Source organism: Crocuta crocuta, unplaced genomic scaffold (genome assembly GCF_008692635.1).
Source record: "Crocuta crocuta isolate KB4526 unplaced genomic scaffold, BGI_CrCroc_1.0 scaffold90, whole genome shotgun sequence".
Taxonomy (NCBI): domain Eukaryota; kingdom Metazoa; phylum Chordata; class Mammalia; order Carnivora; family Hyaenidae; genus Crocuta; species Crocuta crocuta.
The window spans coordinates 4,979,324-4,985,272 of NW_027527449.1; the positions used below are offsets into that span (position 1 = coordinate 4,979,324).

General features: G+C 36.6%; 1 pseudogene; it reads right to left on the bottom strand.

Annotated features, from left to right (window-relative positions):
• Window positions 1–770: 770 nt before the first annotated feature.
• On the bottom strand, window positions 771–3,406 carry LOC144230416 (non-selective voltage-gated ion channel VDAC3 pseudogene; annotated as a pseudogene).
• Between the last annotated feature and the right edge of the window lie 2,543 nt (window positions 3,407–5,949).

Sequence of the window (5,949 nt, forward strand, 5' to 3'; positions counted from 1 at the left end):
GAAGGCACCATGATGTTTTCCCTTTTATTGTTAATGTGATAAATTTCATTTTTCCCAAATGTTAAACCATTGTCTTTTTTGTTGTTGTTGCAAATGTGACGGATTTATTTTATTTTACTCTGCTGCAAAACCAAAGTTTCCTTACAGCACAGAGACCATTATATTTTAAACTTTTTTTTTAAAATATTTTTTTATTTATTTCTAGGATAGAGAGAGAGAGAGACAGCATGAGCAGGGGAGGGTCAGAGAGAGAGGGAGTCACAGACTGAAACAGGCTCCAGGCTCTGAGCCGGCAGTCAGCACAGAGCCCGATGCGGGGCTCGAACCCACGAGCCGCGAGATCATGACCTAAGCGAAAGTCGGACGCTTAACCGACTAAGTCACCCAGGCGCCCCAAGACCATTATATTTTAAAAAGTCTTGAAACATGTGGGACATGCAAGACATGATGTATAAACTGGAAGATTGGGTCATTTCCTTTATAACCCAACACTACATTGTCACGGAGGCACGCATGTGAGAATAACACGGGGGCACTGAACTGAAATGTAGCACAGACATGACGATTCCAGGCATGCCTTCAAGCACCAACCTTAGGAGCGACTTGTGGTCTCCAGACTTCAGTGTTGGGAAGGTTACCATTCTTAGGAAGAATACAAAGTTCACACTTCTGAAATTTCACAGAAGAATTTTAAGGCCCAAACACAGTGTGTCCATTTCTCTTCACGTCCAGGGACAAAACAGATGCTTTACTCGAAACCACGTGAAGCTTCATGGTTCATACTCCACCCCAAACTTGTGACCTCCCGCACCGATGTTCTTTCCATCAATTAAAGCTGATAGGGTCAATGTGACTGCTGGTTGAAGGGTTTGCGTATAACCCAGTCCAATCAGACTGGGATTACTCACTCTGGCAGATAGAGGGGTTCTATAAGCCAGTGTGTGTTTAGCAGCACATCAAAACAGGCGCTGGTGACAGCTATGCATGCCAGGTTCATTGGCATTTCAATCTTCTCGTTTTAAACCCCCGGTAGGCAGAACCTCCAAATTCAGTACCATCGGTTACATAGAGTGCAGCAGGAGGTGTGCAGCCCTGTAGCCCAGTTTGGATTTGGCTGTGTCAAAACTCATCTGAGAGCCAGCAGGCCAAGCTTCAAAGGCTAACACAGCCCAGTCGTAGACGGTTGGTCCAGAAAAATCTATATCGACATCACTGTCAAGACGGAAACAATCTTATTAATAGAGCACTTCAATTTCCTGCTCTTCTTTCCTGAGTTAAGTATAAATATGGCATCGAGAATCAGTTTCAACGCTTCAGCCAACTTATTCTACAAAGACGTTTCTGTCCCAAGAGTACCGGCTATGTTCCATCTTGGGATGAAAGTAAGTCCCCACTTACAGATCCTCTACTTGGTCTCTGTAGCTTTCCCTGTATTGGTGTAAGCACGACCGGAAGTAGTAGAAAATCCCACTCCGCTACAAGATTTGGTTCTCAAATCTACTGACTATCCCAAACCCAAATCCTCTGTCGAAGATAGCCTTGGCAGCCATTCCCAGGCCACGGTTCGTCAGCGTGTTACACGTCTCTCCAGCCAGGGGGCCTGTCCCATTCTGCCAGGGCAACGGAATGGTAAACCGTTTTCACATTCTCCAAATAGCCCAGTTCGGTCACAGTGTATTCACCAGCCATTGCTGGATTTGTTTTGCTAATAGTTGATTTATTTTTTACATTTATGTAAAACATCATGTTGTATTAGCCTGTAATTCTCCTTTTTTATAATGTTCTTGTCAGGGTCTGGTATTGAAGTAACATTGGCCTCAGAAGACAAAATGGAAAGTGTCTCATTTTTTCTATTCTCTGGAAAAGTTCACGTACAATTGGCATTATTTTTTTCTCAAATATTTGATAAAATTCACCAGTGCAGTAATCTGGATTTGTTTGTTTGTTTTTTTATGGAAAATTTAAAATTATGCATTTAATTTCTTTTATTGTTATAGGACTATATAGAGATTTTCTTGTGTCAGTTTAGGTAAACCGTGCCTTTCTAGAAAATTGTTCATTGCTAAAAAAAAAATTTAGTTATTCACATAACATTGTTATAATATCCGCTTATAATATTTTAAATATTTGTATGATTTATAAGTGTCCCCTCTTTCACTTTTGACGTATTTTTACTTGTTTTTTCTTTGATGTCACCAGGGAATTAGGACTTTATTAGTCTTTTCAAAAAGCCAACTTCTTGTTTTGAGCCTCTCTATTTTGTATTTATTTTATGTTCCATTTAGTTCTCCTCTTACTATGTTTTCCTCTCTTCCACTTTGGGTTAGATATCTTTCCAACTTTTTGAGATAGATACTTAGATCACTGATTTTTCAGCTTTTCTTCTTTTCTATTATGTATGTTGTAAGAGTGTAAATTTTCCTCTAAGTATGGCGTTAGCTGCAACCAACATGCTTTGCAGTATTTTCAGTATCATTCCAGTAAAAATATTTTCTAATTTCCATTGTTCTTTTTTCTTTTTAATGTTTATTTATTTTTGAGGAGAGAGAGAGACAGAGCACGCGTGGGGAAGGGTCAGAGAGAAAGGGAGACACAGACTCCAAAGCAGGCTCAGGCTCTGAGCTATCAGCACAGAGCCCTACATGGGGCTTGACCTCACAAACTGGGAGATAATGAGCTGAGCCAAGGTCGGATGCTTAACTGACTGAGCCACCCAGGCGCCCCTCCATTGTTATTTCTTCATTCACTTAAGGATCATTTAAAGGGTAATTCTTAATTTCCATACCTAGAGGGATCTTCAAATGACCTTTTTCTATTTCTAATGTAATTCCATTTCTGCCAGACAATAAACTATATGATCTCAGTCCTTTGGTATTTGTTAAGATTTGATTTAAACCTAGCATGTGGTAATTTTTATAAATATTCCAAGCGTAATTTTAAAAATGAAATCTACAGTGTTAGGTGAAATATTATTTATATATCAATTAGGCCATATTTGTTCATTATAAAGTTCAAATCTATATTTTTTGTCTCCTTAATGAGAAAGGCACGTGCAAATGGCACACTACGCTTGGAGATTTATCTATTTCTTCCTGTAGTTATGTTGATTTTTGCCTTACACACTTTGAAGCTATTTTATTAAGAGTATACAGTTTTAGAATCATTATAAATTTCTGGTAAGTTAAACTATTTTTTTTTTTATAAAATAGTCTCTCTGTACCAATGATTCCTTCCTTAAAGTCCACTTTGTCTGATATTAATATAATGACCCTGGCCTTTGCTGGTTAGTATTTGCAAGATACGCCTTTTTTGTATTCCCTTACTTTCAATATTTCTGTGTCCTCATCTTTGTGATGCGTTTCTTATAAGCAGCATATAGTTGTTTTCCTACTCCCAGATCTACCATCTTACCATTTGCTTTCTAGTTCTCCTACATATTCGATGTTTCTTTTCTTACTTTCTTTTTTTTTTTTTTTAATATTTTTTTATTTATTTCTAGGAGAGAGAGAGAGACAGCGTGAGCAGGGGAGGGTCAGAGAGAGAGGGAGTCACAGACTGAAACAGGCTCCAGGCTCTGAGCTGGCAGTCAGCACAGTGCCCGACGCGGGGCTCGAACCCACGAACCGCGAGATCATGACCTAAGCGAAAGTCAGACGCTTACCGACTAAGCCACCCAGGCGCCCCTCTTTTCTTACTTTCAAGTTGATTGTTTCTGTTATTCCATTTTCCCACTTATTTTAGTATTTATAGATTATTTTACTCTTCTTTTAGCAGTGACCCTAGATATTATTACACACATCCTTTAAGAACAAATCAACATCAAATAGAAATAGTTTTATCTCTTCCTGGGCAATACTAGAACTTTATAGCCCTTTAACTATATTTACCTTTTTTATCTAACTTAGATGCTATTTTTCCATATGTTTATAAATTTAATTAACTGTATTAATAGGGAGTTAGCATTGCATAAAAGATTCCTGTTTTAAGTGTACAATTTGATGAGTTCTAACAAATGTATACACCTTTGTGATCATCATGATATAGAACATTTACTTCACCCTGAGAAGTCATCTCATGCTTAGGCAACTATTGATCTCTTTAAGATGGACTGATTGTGATTGATTTCTTTAAGATCATCATGATCCTTAGGACCATCTCATGTTTTGAGATTCATTCATGTTCTCACAGATTTCACTAGTTCACTACTATGTATAGCTGAACGATGTTCTATTGGGTTTAACAGTCCACAATTTATGTATACATTCACCATTTGATGGATATTGGAATTGCTAGGTCACATAAAAGTGTATGCTTAATTTTTTTTAAGAAACTATCAAATTGTTTTCAAAGTGGTTTTGCCATGTGTTTCAATTTTTATGTATTTAAACCCCATAAAATTTTATTACTATAATCTCAGTCATCAATCTTTATTTATATTTCCCTTTTTGTGTTATCTGGTATTTTTCTCTTCATTATTTCATTTCACTCTTTTTCCATCTCTGAGCTGCTATCTAGAATCATTTTATTTTCATTAGTGTAGGTCTGCTGCTGATGAATTCTATTTTTGTCTGTCCAAAAATGTATTTATTTCACTTACACATTTGAAGGATATTTTGGATGGTATTGAAATATAGATTGTGATTGTTTTCTTTCAGTATTTTGAAGACACCATTCCACTGTTTCCTGGCTTTGATGGTTCCTATTGGAAAGTAAATTTCAGTCTTATTGTTACTACTTTCAAGGTAATGTTTCTTCGTTTATTAGCTACATTTAAGACCTTTTTTTAATCCTTCATTTCTAGCAGTTTTACCATAGTGTGCTTAGGTGTGTTTTTATAGTTATTCTCTTGGTTTTATAATGCTTCTTGTATCTGTAGTTTGATATCATCCATCCATTTTGGAAAATTCTCAATTGTTATCTTGGCAAATAACAACAGTGTCCAATTCTTTTCTTTCTTCTCTTTCTGGACACCAATTATGTATATCATAAAACTTTTCACTAAATCTTTTATGTTTCTTAGTCCCTTTTCTGCATTTATTGTCCTTTTGTCTCCCTGTGCTTTTATTTTGATATTTTTATTACTGATCTTTCAATTCCCTAATTCTCTAGCTATTAAACCCATTACCAGGGGCACCTGGGTGGCTCAGTCGGTTAAGCGTCTGACTTCAGCTCAGGTCATGATCTCATGGTTTGTGGGTTCGAGCCCCACATCGGGCTCTGTGCTGACAGCTCAGAGCCTGGAGCCTGTTTCAGATTCTGTGTCTCCCTCTCTTTCTGACCCTGCCCTGCTCACGCTGTCTCTCTCTCTCAGAAATAAGTAAAACATTAAAAAATAAAAATAAAAATAAATAAACCCATTACCAATTTTTTTCTGTAGTTTCATTTTAAATAAAACTTCCAGTTTTCTGCAAAAATTCTCAATTATGTCTTATTTTTGTTTTTGTTTTTTATTTTTGTTTCCATAAATATACTAGGTACAGTTATATTAAGGTCTGTGTCTGATTATCCAGACACCCATAGAGTCATTTTTTTGTGTGTGTTTCCCCCCTTAATTATCTATCTCATTAACTTGTATCTTCATAATCTTGATTATTTAAAAATGAATATTAGGTATAATACATGAAAAATTGTAGAGAAACACTGAAGTTTAAGGTGATAGTCTCTTTCAGTAGAGAGGATTTATGTTTTTTCTTCTAGGTAACAGCTAAGGGTTCTGGCCATCCCAAATAACCTGAGTCTAACCAAGGATTGGGATTATTTGAAGCTACTTTAGTCCCTTTGAGATTAGATTATTTAGAGTTCACTTGTTGAGATTAGATTATTTAGAGTTCACACTTAGTCCTAGGGTGCAGCCATGGAGTTTATCCAAAGCTTAAAGCGACCTGAAGCTATAAGATATAACAAAATAAAACAATGAACTGATAGAAAAAGTCTTGTCTCAAGGATACG